This window comes from Grammomys surdaster, unplaced genomic scaffold (assembly GCF_004785775.1).
Source record: "Grammomys surdaster isolate TR1022 unplaced genomic scaffold, NIH_TR_1.0 362, whole genome shotgun sequence".
Classification (NCBI taxonomy): domain Eukaryota; kingdom Metazoa; phylum Chordata; class Mammalia; order Rodentia; family Muridae; genus Grammomys; species Grammomys surdaster.
Genome location: NW_021604781.1, coordinates 958,676 through 970,972, shown reverse-complemented (window position 1 = coordinate 970,972; position 12,297 = coordinate 958,676). Strand labels below are relative to the sequence as shown.

Here is a 12,297-nt window from a genome sequence, read left to right as displayed (position 1 = left end):
CTCTCCCTGTCTCTCTCTCTCTCCCTGTCTCTCTCTCCCTCTCCCTCCCTCTCCCTCTCCCTCTCCCTCTCCCTCTCCCTCTCTCTCTCTCTCTCTCTCTCTCTCCCTGTCTCTCTCTCTGTGTGTGTGTGTGTGTGTGTGTGTGTGTGTGTGTGTGTGACAGTAAGCAGGTAGAAGTCAGAGGACAACTTGTAGAAGTCAGTTCTGCCCCTTCACTATATGGGTCACAGGGATCAAACTCAGGTAGTCAGGTCCGTCCACATGCATGTATATGTACCATGTGTGTGCAGTGCACACAGAGGCCAGAAGAGGGTGTCAAATCCCCTAGGATTGGAGTTATAGATGGTTGTAAGCCACCATGTGGGTACTGGAAACCAACCCCCAGTACACTGGAAGAGCTCTTAACCACCGAGCCCTCTCTCCAGGCCCATGAGATTTCCTTTTAGTTAGTTTAACTTTCCAGCAGTTGTTTTCCCTTTTTTTTTTTTACAATGAGGAAAGAGATAAAGTAATACTGACAGATATTTTGATCACTAAATACCTATAGATTAAAAATAGCATGGGTTTGAATCCTCAGAACCCATTTAAAGTTTGAGCTTGGTGTTTAATATTAGGGAAACAGGAAGATGGGGAGGGAGACAGGAGAATCCCTAGAAGTCATGGATCAGCTAGGCTGGCTATGCAACAGCAAATAATAGTAAAGCCTTAACTCAGACGAGGTGGAGGATGAAAATACCTGAGGTTCTCCTCTGACCTTGAGAAACGCATGCTACCTGCACATGCCTGCCCTCATGGATGTGAGCCATACATATACCTGCATCACATGGACACACGAGGTAAAAAATAAATCAATAAATGAAGTAAAGACAGCATGCTTTGGTGAAGCTTCAACTGGAAAAGAATAGGAATCCCAAGGGCATTGCCTTGTAAAAACTTTTTAAATATAGATAGATTGTATTAAATGCCTGTGGAGGCCGGGCGGTGGTGGCGCACGCCTTTAATCCCAGCACTTGGGAGGCAGAGGCAGGCGGATTTCTGAGTTCAAGAGTTCGAGGCTAGCCTGGTCTACAGAGTGAGTTCCAGGACAGCCTGGGCTACACAGAGAAACCCTGTCTCAAAAAACCAAATGCCTGTGGAAAAAGCAACGTTCTTTCAGTTGAGGTAAAATGAATGATCTGATGCAAAGTCGAATTTAGAATAGTGTGTATGTGTGTGTGTGTGTGTTTGTGTGTGTGAGAGAGAGAGAGAGAGAGAGAGAGAGAGAGAGAGAGAGAGAGAGAGAATATGAATCTTATATAGCCAAGGATGACTTTGAACTCTTGATCCTCCTGGCCCAGCCCCTTAAGTGCTAAGACTGTGAGGATACATTCTGCAGCCTGGCTGGGAGACTGTTTGGATTTGATCTTTTCACTATGGCTGGTCCTAAGCTCCTATAGCTTAAGCCATGGTACCTAGCAAGAAAGTTTATTAAATAGTTCTTTGAGCAAATGTGTTGACTACATTTTATCACCAGGGAGTGCTTGTGCTCCACTGAGAACCCCCACCCCGTACCATCTCTTCAGTTCAGACTGGGCCTCTCCTGTCTTCACTCTCTAAGGATATTCAGAAATGAGTGTGGCAGGAGCCCCTGACCATGATATATGCATCCAATGTCAGTGATTGCCATCAAATGACAAAGAAAAGGAAGGAAGGTAGGTAGATTGCCTTTTGCTACTCAAAATACCTTGTAAGTATTTCCTAGCATGTATTGTTTTGTTTGGTTTTGAGTCAGGGTCTCACTATGCAGTCCTGGCTGACCTGGAGCTCACTCTGTAATATCAGGCTGGCCTCAAATTCACAGACATCCACCTGCCTCTTTCTGCCTTTGAGTGCTAGGAATAAAGGCATGTGCTACCATTCCTAGCTCTGGGTGAAATTTTAATTTGACAAACAAACAAACAAAAATAAAAATCATGGGAAAATTTTATTTGTCAACTTAAAAAATCAATTAGCATACAAACTAAAATATTGCATTTATTGTTTTCTTCCCCCTTTTCTTCCCCCCGCCCTCAAGACAGGGTTTCTCTATATATCCCTGGCTGTCTCAGAACTTGCTATGTTGACTAGGCTGGCCTCAAATTCACAGAGGTCTATCCGTCTTTGCCTCTTAAATAGGAGATTAAAACCACACACCACCACTGCCTGGATTCTTTGGGACTTTTTGAGGAAGGGTTTTTTCCAGGTGGTATCCCAAGCTGGTCCCAACTCCTCTTGTCTCTGCCTCCTCAGTCTTGGGATTGCAGGCATGTGTGCCACCACACCCAGTCATCAGGAGTTACAAAGGGGTCTTGCAGATATTAGGAATACAAATTTGATTTAACATACTGCATAGCTTGGTCCTGCTGTTCTGTCTACCCACCATTCACTCAGATCATCTCAGGATTCTCAAGGGATTTACCTGAGAAGCATTTAGAGTCTGAGTTCTTTTCGTTGTTGGTTGTAGTCAGTTGGTTTTTTCCTAGGACAAAGAGTCTCACCAACATGGTTGGCCTGGTTGAGTTCTTCCTACCTCAGCCTTCCAAGTGTGTTGAGGTTACCACGCCTGTCCAACTTTGTCGATCTTTAGACTTTTTCCCTCATTGTGGCTTCTAAGGAAGCTTTAGCTATGGTTACAAGGTCAAAAGTTTTTCTTGTGAGCCTTGAGCCTTGGTTAGTTTCTCCAGTGGCTGTCTCCTCAGTGGTATGGAAATAACACTGAAAGCAAGCTGTTGTAGAAGTCACGGATGGTTGTTAAGTTGACTCATAGCATTTTGTTCTTTGGATACCAACACATGTGAAGGAAATGTAAAAATAATGTAAAGTACACACACAATGTTCTTTTGCGGCTAGAGGAATTGCATAAGATCCCCAAAGAGGAACTATTGGTATTTTGGGGGGTTGTTTAAACAGTAAAATGTGTGTGTGTGTGCATATGCATGTGCATGTATGTGCATTTGTGTGTGTGCGTATGTGTGTGCATGTGTGTATGTATGTATATGTGTGTGTATATGTGTGTATGCATGTTTTTTTTCATTACTGTCATTATTATATTGATTGGGAGCCAAGAATCCTCCATATAATAATATAATGTAGAATTATAGACTACACTAGAGCAGGATATTGCCATTTTTTTCTCTCAAATACTGAGTTTTAATTATAAGGTACCCACCAAATTCCATCTTCAAAATCTTCTGTGATTGCTGGGCTGTGGTAGTGCATGCCTTTAGTCCCAGCATTCAGGAGGCAGAGGCAGATAAATCTCCATGAGTTCAAAGCCAGCCTAATCTACGGAATCAGTTCCAGGGCAGCCAGGGCTATACAGAGAAATCTTGTCTGGAAAACAAAATCCTCTGTGATCAGAGTCAGGCTTTCCAGTGCTATTCTGCTCTTGGGAAAAATGCAGGTAGATATCTCAGGACTCAAAATGCAAATAGGAAACTTAGTGGTGGGGATGGCTTTGCACTGAAGTTCCTCTTTTTGAACAGGAGACAGCCCTTTCATCAGATGAATCTGCAGTGCCTCATTTAGGTATATGCTTTGCGGAAAGAGAGACAGAGTCTGAAAATACCCTTAGGGGGGTTGGAGTCAATCCTGTGTGTATGGCCTCCCGCCCTCGCTCCCGCCCGCCCTCTCTCCCTCCCTCCCTCCCTTCCTCCTTCTCTCCCTCCCTCCCTCCCCCTCCTCCTCCTCCCCTCCTCTCTCTTTCTCTCTTCCTCCCTCACTTCTTCTAAGTGCTTTTGAGCAAGGTCTACTCCTAGAACCCATGTTAAATGCTCCCCAGGGCTGTGCTGTGTCTCAGTATTACAGCACTTGCCTAGCATGTACATGAGCCTAGTTCCATCCTTAGCACCTTCCCAGGTACCATAGTACATCACCTTCAGATCACCTCACAGCACTGTCATCAAAGGACTAGTGCTGAGGTGCTGGCAGCTGAGGTACCAGCTCAGACACAGAGCTGGAATTGTGATGTAATTTTAGAAGCATCTACAGAAGTGTAGCCTCTAACGCAGACAGAAAATAAGGCCAAGCTTCTAAGAGGAGACCATTCCAACAATGCTGGGAAGATGTGTGGTGGGGGGAAGCAGAGGGTGAGGACAGTCCATCAAGTAGGAAGGAGACCCAGCAAGGAACAAGGTTCAGGGTAACATACCTGAGGAAAACCATAATTCCTGTCTTGGTTGCTGGGGCACAGTGACTAAGGTCTCTAGGATTACGGTGGCTACCCTTCATAATGCTTATTTAGTGTGTGTGTGTTTACATGTGTGTGTGTGTGTGTGTGTTGCATGTACCTGCATGTCCACGAGCACCAAGGCATGTGTATGGAGGTCAGAGGACAACTTGAGGGAGTTGTTTCTGTCTTTCCACCATGTAGATCCCAGAGATCAAAACTTGGGTTCTCATGCTTGGTGCTAAGTGCCCACAGAGTCGTCTTGCTGACTTGGAGCTTGGCCTTTATCATGGAGACCAAAAACCTCTGACTGGTTTCAGGAAATCTGTTATATCATTCTCCCTCTCCCTCTCCCTCCCCCTCCCCTTTCCCCTCCCGCTCCCCTTTCCTCTCTTTCTCTGTCACCCAAGTACACTGTTTTATTTATTTACTTTTAAGAGAAAGCATTCATTACTTTCATGATTTTTAAAGGGATCTGTGAGTCCAAACCTGACAAGAACCCTGCCGAGAGTTTTGGAGGTTTTTTGTGGAGGATGGAGAGTGACGAGCTGAACTGTCATATAGTAACCAAGACTTTAATTGTGATAACAGTAACACAGAGGCCCAACTGAGAGGAGCTTTGAGGATAATCAAAATGGTAAAATGTTAGGGTGTGGCTAATTTTTGGATGGAAAATGAGGGTGGGAGAGGGTTCCTAGTACCCTCATGGCAGCTCACAACCAGCTGTGACTCCAGTTCCAGGGGATCTGATGTCCTCTTTCGGACTCTGCAGGTATCAGGCAGCCTGTGGCGTATTCAGGCAAACACTTATACACATAACAATTCTAAACCTTTTCTTAGTATTATTTAAAAAGAAAGAAAGAAAAGGAGATGAGGTGTCTTGGCATTCTCCTGTCTCATATAATCTAATCTCATAGCTCTAGCATTGGAGAGCAGATATTTGTTTATTTGCTTTGAGTTTTGTGTTTGTTTGTTGAGACCCAGCCTCACTCTGTAGCTCACTGGCTTTGAAGTCATGTAGACCAGACTTGCCAAGAGTTGAGGCAACTCTCCTGCCTCTGCCTCCTGAGGGCTGTAAGCTCAGGAGGGCTTACAGGCATTCACTACCACACCTGGATTTACTTCGTTCTGGTTTTGTGTGAAGCAACATTGTGGTTTATTAAGAAAAGATTTTAATAGAGGCTTAAGCACGAGTCAGGCAGCGTGGACAGTGTGAACATTCAGGGGGAAACATGGACTTCTCAAGAGAGAACTGCCTTAGCCTAGACTTTGATTTTAGACTGACGTCATCCCCCTGAAAGTACCTTCCCCAGGGCCATTCTTTTCCTTTCAAAGCATGTAATTTTGTGAACCTCCCCACCATTTTTAACGCTCCCTCAGGACTCCCCATGGATTTGCAACAGTAATCTGGGAATTTTTACTATGGCTTTGGAATGGATTCTTTGAGAAAGAACCTTCAAACTGATGATGTCGAGTTATGCATCAGTCCTTTACGGGCAGACAGGATGAGTCACACTGCTATAGTAATTTTGCCATTTAAAATGTCTGCTTCCCAGAGTTTATTAGAAACAGACAATTGACATCACTATCTACACCCAGAGCATCTCCACCCCACCCCCAGATCCCTTATGATCAGTGTAAACCCCAGTTCTCTATACACAAACCCTGGCAATCAATAATCGCTTACTGTTGCTGTTATTTCCCTCATTTCAAAGTTCGTGTGTAGAACTATACAATATGTGGTCTTTTGGCTTTGTTTACGGACATAGAATAATGGCTTTGGTCTTTTGTTGTTTTGATCGGGCTGTCCTAGAACTCATGAGATCCACCTGCCTCTGCCTCCTGAGTACTAGGATTAAAGCTGTCCACCACCATGTCTGGACTATCATAAATTCTTTGAGATTACCTCATGCTGTTATATATCAGTATGTTTCCTTTCTGTTACTGAGCAGTATTCTAATGTGTGGATATGCTATCGTTTATCTACTAAACTGCCTTTTGGAGTTTTCTCCTGGTTTCTGTTGATTATGGATGGTTTCGTAAAAATTCAAGTACAGGTGGTTCACATGAGCACAGTGTTAATTTCTCCTGGGTAAATACATAAGCATGGTATTGTATAAATAGATTTTAGGCTACGTAAATGCTTAACTATTGTCTTAACTGAGCTGTGCCATCTTCATCTGCCCCAAGAGCACATGGGGATTGCAGTTGCTCAACACTATTGTCTACATGGGCTGCAGTCAAGATTTCTGTTTTTGTCTCTGGTTCTCCTCTCAGTTTGGGTCCTAGTCTTATGTTTTGTCACAGGCTTTCTCCCAACCCCTCCCAATTCTAATAAAGATGTAGCAACATGTTGTGGTTTTGATTTGTGTTTCCCTAAGTGGCTGATGATGTGAAGCAATTCCCACACTTACTCATTTCCTTGCTTTGTTACTTTCTTATTGTTGGGTTTGAAGAGTTCTTTGTATATTGTGGATACAAATGATTTGTCAGAGTTGTTGTGTAACAGTTTCCCCCTGAAATGGAAACATTTCATCCTACAGGGAAACTCTTCAAACAGGGAGATTAAATAACTTCAAAATAGCTTCAAGAAGACCCTGAAACTGACCAAACTCACTAGGTCTCTACTAGAGGAAGCTATAAAAGTGACAAAGATGACTCTTGAGATGATCATGATCAATTAGCTGCCTGGGAGAAACAGAAAGTAGCAGAGCTGCCTGGAGGAGGCTGAGACCCATGAAGTCACTTGGAAAGGATGCTCTCCAACCTGCTGAGCTGTCTGCAGGCTGTGCACTGGGCTCCAGAGTCCCAGATGTGTGAGCTGCCATTCATACTGGGGTGGGCTTTGGTGACACATCAATCTTTGAGTCATTTCTGCTCTTGTAAGTGACCTCTCACCCATATTCTTGTAACTCCAATAAAACTCACTGGTTCAGCAGGCTGGACTTTGGTGGCATCTGGATTTTGCTGTGTCGTGGGCTCCCCATCTGGGCTGAGTAGACGTGCTTACTGTATCCCACCAGGAAAAGTGTTGTCATGCAGGAAAAGTGATCGGAAAATACCTTCATTCTGAGAATTTGGAGCCACTGAATCTATGTAAAGGCCATGCCTCTGTGACCCTGGTGCTGGGGATGTAGAGACAGGTTGATCCCAGTGGCTTGCTGACCAGCCTTGCTGAAGCAGAAACTCAGGTTCAATGTAAGACCCAGTCTCAGAAAATTAGGTTGTAAGCTATGGAGTATGTGGTGGTGTAATGGTGGTTTCTTTTGTAACGGCTGGTTCTGATACTTTGTAATGGCCCATTCTGCGTTCTGCTGCTCCGGTCCACAGGTCGGGGTCTAGCAAGAGAGAGAGTGGGGACGGAGGAGGGGCAAAAGACGTAAAAGATGGATACAGGACAGAGTCTGGTCGAGTCTCTTCAAGTCTCTTCTTTATTCTCCTATATTCTCCTCAATTCTCCTTTAGTCTCTTATATTCTCCTATATTCTCCTCTATAGAAAGGAAATCCTGGGTATTTATACCCTTTACCACCTGACTTGCCCTCGTGGACAAGCGCAACTGAAGGCACTATGTCACGTGCCTTGTAGCCATGGATACCAGGAGCACCTTGCAGCTGGGGGCACTAAACAGTGTAACAAGATGTTTATCAGAGTGTGCTCAGCTATTGCAGGCTGTTGAAAACAAGTCTCTTGTCAGGTTATATGGCTCGAGATGGCTGTAAAGATGATAGCCACTTTCGGCTAGGAGTCAGCTCCCAACATGGTGGTTTGGATAGGAATGGCCCCCATAGACGTGTGTTTGAATGCTTGGCCCACAGCGAGTGGCACTACTAGGAGGTATGATCTTGTTGGAGGAAGCGTGTCACTATGGAGGTGGGCTTTGAGGTCTCCTCTGCTCAGGCTAGGTCTAAGTATGTCAGTTCTTCTGCCTCAGATCAAGTTGTAGAACCCTCAGCTGGTTCTCCAGCAGTTATGTCTGCCTGTATGCTACCATGTTTCCCACCATGATTATATCAGACTGAATCTCTGAATCTGTAAGCCAGCCCCAAATAAATGTTGTCCTTTATAAGAGTTGCCTTGGTCATGTGTCCCTTCACAGCACTGGACCATTAACTATAACAGAGTAATGCACACAGTGTCAATCTTTGGCCTCTGTATGCATGAACACACACACACACACATGCACATACACACAGCTATTCCCAAAGGAGGCAGAAAAAGAAGACAAGGGAATTAGGAGCAAATAGGACAGGTAGAAATCAAAAGACAGGATGATAGACTTAAGCTTAATCACACCAGTAATCTTATATAAACTTAACACCAATATCACAACAAAAAAGGGTAATTTTGCTGTGTGATGATTTTATTTTCAAGTTCTTTATAATAAAGTTTTAACTAAAACATAAAAACAAAAATCAGTAGTTAAAAAGATAAAGTTAGTCAGATTTCATTCAAAGAGAAGCAGTTCAAACCTTGTGCCGCATAAAACATATGCGAGTGTAATAGGCTAAACAGAAAAGAACGAATGGCCAGGCGTGGTGGCACACATCTTTAATGTCAGGGCTGGGGAGCAAAGGCAGGAGGACCTCTGTGAGTTCAAGGCCAACCTGGTCTATATAATGAGTTCAGGACTGTTAATTACAGCGAGGCCCAGTCTCAACAATTACTTACTTACTTACTTACTTAAATCATGCTAGCACTAATCTAAACATCTAGTAGGGCTTTCACAGCATCAGAATCTATTTCAGGGGCAGTCACTTGTAATGTAAGGCTTGTTTTGTAAAAAGAACAGAAGAATCCTAATCATCCATGTGTCTGGGAATGTGTGTTAGAACTCTGGCTGAGGTGCAAGGAAAATCCAGCAAATGGACCATCATCTTCACAGGGTTCAAGCACTCTGTCAGTCATTAGCACTGTAAGGAAGCCATCAATGAGGGAAAGAGAAGTCTTGATCGACTCTGTCACCCAAGCTGCCATGATAACAGCAGTTGAACGCCCTCCACCCCCTCCCCCAAGCACACACAGCTGATGTGCCTACAGAGACAGCATCTGCTCTGAGCTATGAAACACACTGCAACAAACTTTGAAGGATTCCAGATGTAAAAGATGTATCATTTGGCAGAAATGGTACTAAATTAGAAACTGCTAGCAAAGAAACATATTTGCGAAATCAAAGCCCAGTTCTGAAGAGTCCAGGGATCCAGAAGAAAACAGAAAATCAAATGTAGTTTGAACTGAACACAAGGAAAATGAGATGAATGTGGTAACATGTGAGATGCCTCTAAAGCCATACTGGAGCAGGAATTACACTGAGCCACCATTCTAGCCCAAGCTGTTGCCGTTTTCTGTTTGTTTGTTTGTTTGTTTGTTTTGGGTCATTGTTGTGGATTGGTCATTGTTGTTAGGGATTGAACCAAGCACTTCACATGTTCAAGGGAAGTCCTCTTTTACTGAGTCATGCCCCGAGCCCCAAATTTAGAACATTAGATTATTATTAGACATTTACTTATTAAATATTAATCACAGCTTTTGGCTACATTGCTATGATTGTTTGTTTTGAGACAGAGGCTTGTTCTGTAGCTTAAAGAGTAGTCTCAAGTTCATGGAAATCATCTGCCTGCTTGGCCTTTTCAGTGCCAGGATCATAGGCAAGAGCCATTATGAAAGAATAAAGATCTCAAATCAATGGTTTCACATTCAATAAAAGAAACAGAAGGAAGTTAGCCATAATAGTGCATGAGTTTAATCCCAGCACTTGGGAGGCAGAGACAGGCAGATCTCTGAGTTCAAGGCTCGCCTGTTCAAGGCCCACCTGGTCTTTAGAAGGAGTTCCAGACAGCCAGGGCTACACAGAGAAACCTGTCTCAAACAAACAAAACAAACAAGAACAACAAGAGAAAACAAAAGTGCATGTGTGCGCATGTGCACACACACATGCACACGTGCACACATGCACATGCATAAAAACAAAACAATACAAAAAAAAACAAGAAAAGAAGAACAAAAGGAAAACAGCAAATTCAGCTCCATATAGGTAAAATAAATAAAATAATCATGACTAGAGTTAGAACCCAGCGAACAAGAGAAGCAAAACCAAAGTTGATCAAAGAGGAGGAAACTTGATGCGCCTCAGCAAGGCCAACAGGAAACGAAGATCAAAAGACACAAATGCAGTGTGATGCTAAAAGTGCATCTGTTTCAAACACATATAACCATTTAAAATTCAAAATACACCTAAAAGAACTTGACTTGGTCAAACTATCTGAAGAGTATATCACCACAGTAAAACAAACAAAAACCAATTAGAGACTATTTTAAAGTATCTGAAAGGATACCGGATGTTCTCATTTAACTGGGTGATTAAAGCTATAGTGTGTTGTTTACCCATGTCTCTCCAGCTCAAACAAACAAACAAACAAACAAACAAACAACACACAGTGAGAGGAGACTCTCTCTATCCTACGGTAGTATGCCCTGTGAAGAGGAAAAGTCTTTTAGGCAGAAGATGACTCAGTGGCTAAAAGCGCGTACCACAGTAGCTCAGCTACCTGACTTACCCCACTCTGCATATGCATGTGCCAGCACACACACAATAATGATAAAATTTTAAATAACAGAAAGACTGATGGTCTTGTTGTAGCAGGTGTTGTTGAGAATGTGACACAGCTGGAACCCCATGTGTGGCTGGGCATATCTGAGGACAACACCTGTTTGAAACAGGAAACTTGAGAGGATAAAAGGAAAGCTCACAATAATTTGAGTGTGTGTGTTGGGGTGCTGTGCAGGTATAGCTTTAACTAAATACATTATACATTATACCCATTTCCTAAGTTAAATGCTCTAATGTATTCAATTTAAGTAAATTAGAGCATAAAATCATGGTTGTTATTGTTGTTTGGTTGGTTTGGTTTTTTGAGACAGGGTTTCTCTGTGTAGCCCAGGCTGATCTCGAACTCAGAAATCCATCTGCCTCTGCCTCTCAAGTGCTGTGATTAAAGGCATGCGCCACCATTGCCCAGCTGGTTTGTTTTTTGAGACAGGGTCTCATTATATAGCCTTGGCTGGCCTAGATCATGCTATATAGACCAGGCTGGGTTGAAATTCCCAGAGATCCACTTGTCTCTGCCTCCTGAGCACTAGGAGTAAAGACACACATCAGCTCGAGTACTGACTGCTCTTCCAGAGGTCCTGAGTTCAACTCCTAGCTACCATATGGTGGCTCACAACCATCTGTGGTGGGATCTGATGCCCTCTTCTGGTGTGTCGGAAGAGAGCAACAGTGTACTCATATGTATAAATAAATAAATAAATAAATAAATAAATAAATAAACAAACCTTAAAGACATGCCTTACCACACCTGGCACAAATCACATTTTTTGTTGTTGTTGTTTTTCGAGACAGGGTTTCTCTGTGTAGCCCTGGCTGTCCTGGAACTCACTCTGTAGACCAGGCTGGCCTCGAACTCAGAAATCCACCTGCCTCTGCCTCCCAAGTGCTGGGAATAAAGGCGTGCACCACCACTGCCCGGCAACAAATCACATTTTTAAAAGAGTGGAGAGTAAAAGTACTAGAAAGTGTGATGAGAAAGGAACAAATATCCCAGAGACTCTGCCCAGGGGACAGAAATGCCTGGGCACATACATTTACTTCCTGCCTCTGTCAGATCCATCACTCAAGGGCCAGTAAGTATAATCTTGAGCAGTCCCTTACTGCTTAGGGCAGTGTATGAGCCACTGGGTCAGTGAGTAAATTTGATTATGGTGGTCTTTGTATAGAGCGTGTTTTTGTCAAAATATCACCATGCCCACTGAGATATTTGTATTTATTTAACCAAGAAGCTTAAATAAAGGTCAACATAAGAATATCATAATGAAACACATTGCTGTGTGTGCTAGTTGAAAATTAATAAAAAATAAATAAGCAAGTACCTCCAAAAGGCTCTAAAAATACCTAAACTTTAGAGCTTAGGGGTGGATGTACCTGACTGGAAAGTACTTATTGGTAGAGTATGGCTAGAGTATTCGCCTAGTATGCATTTCTGAGGTCTTTGATGTGCTCTCCAACAGAAGGAGAAGGAGAAGGAGAAGGAGAAGGAGAAGGAGAAGGAGAAG

The 12,297-nt window shown here is 43.2% G+C and overlaps 1 protein-coding gene across 1 annotated transcript in view; it reads left to right on the top strand.

Annotated features, from left to right (window-relative positions):
* Positions 1-12,297, top strand: part of Flt3 (fms related tyrosine kinase 3) — a 66,366-nt gene that overhangs the window by 4,795 nt on the left and 49,274 nt on the right. The window lies entirely within an intron of this gene.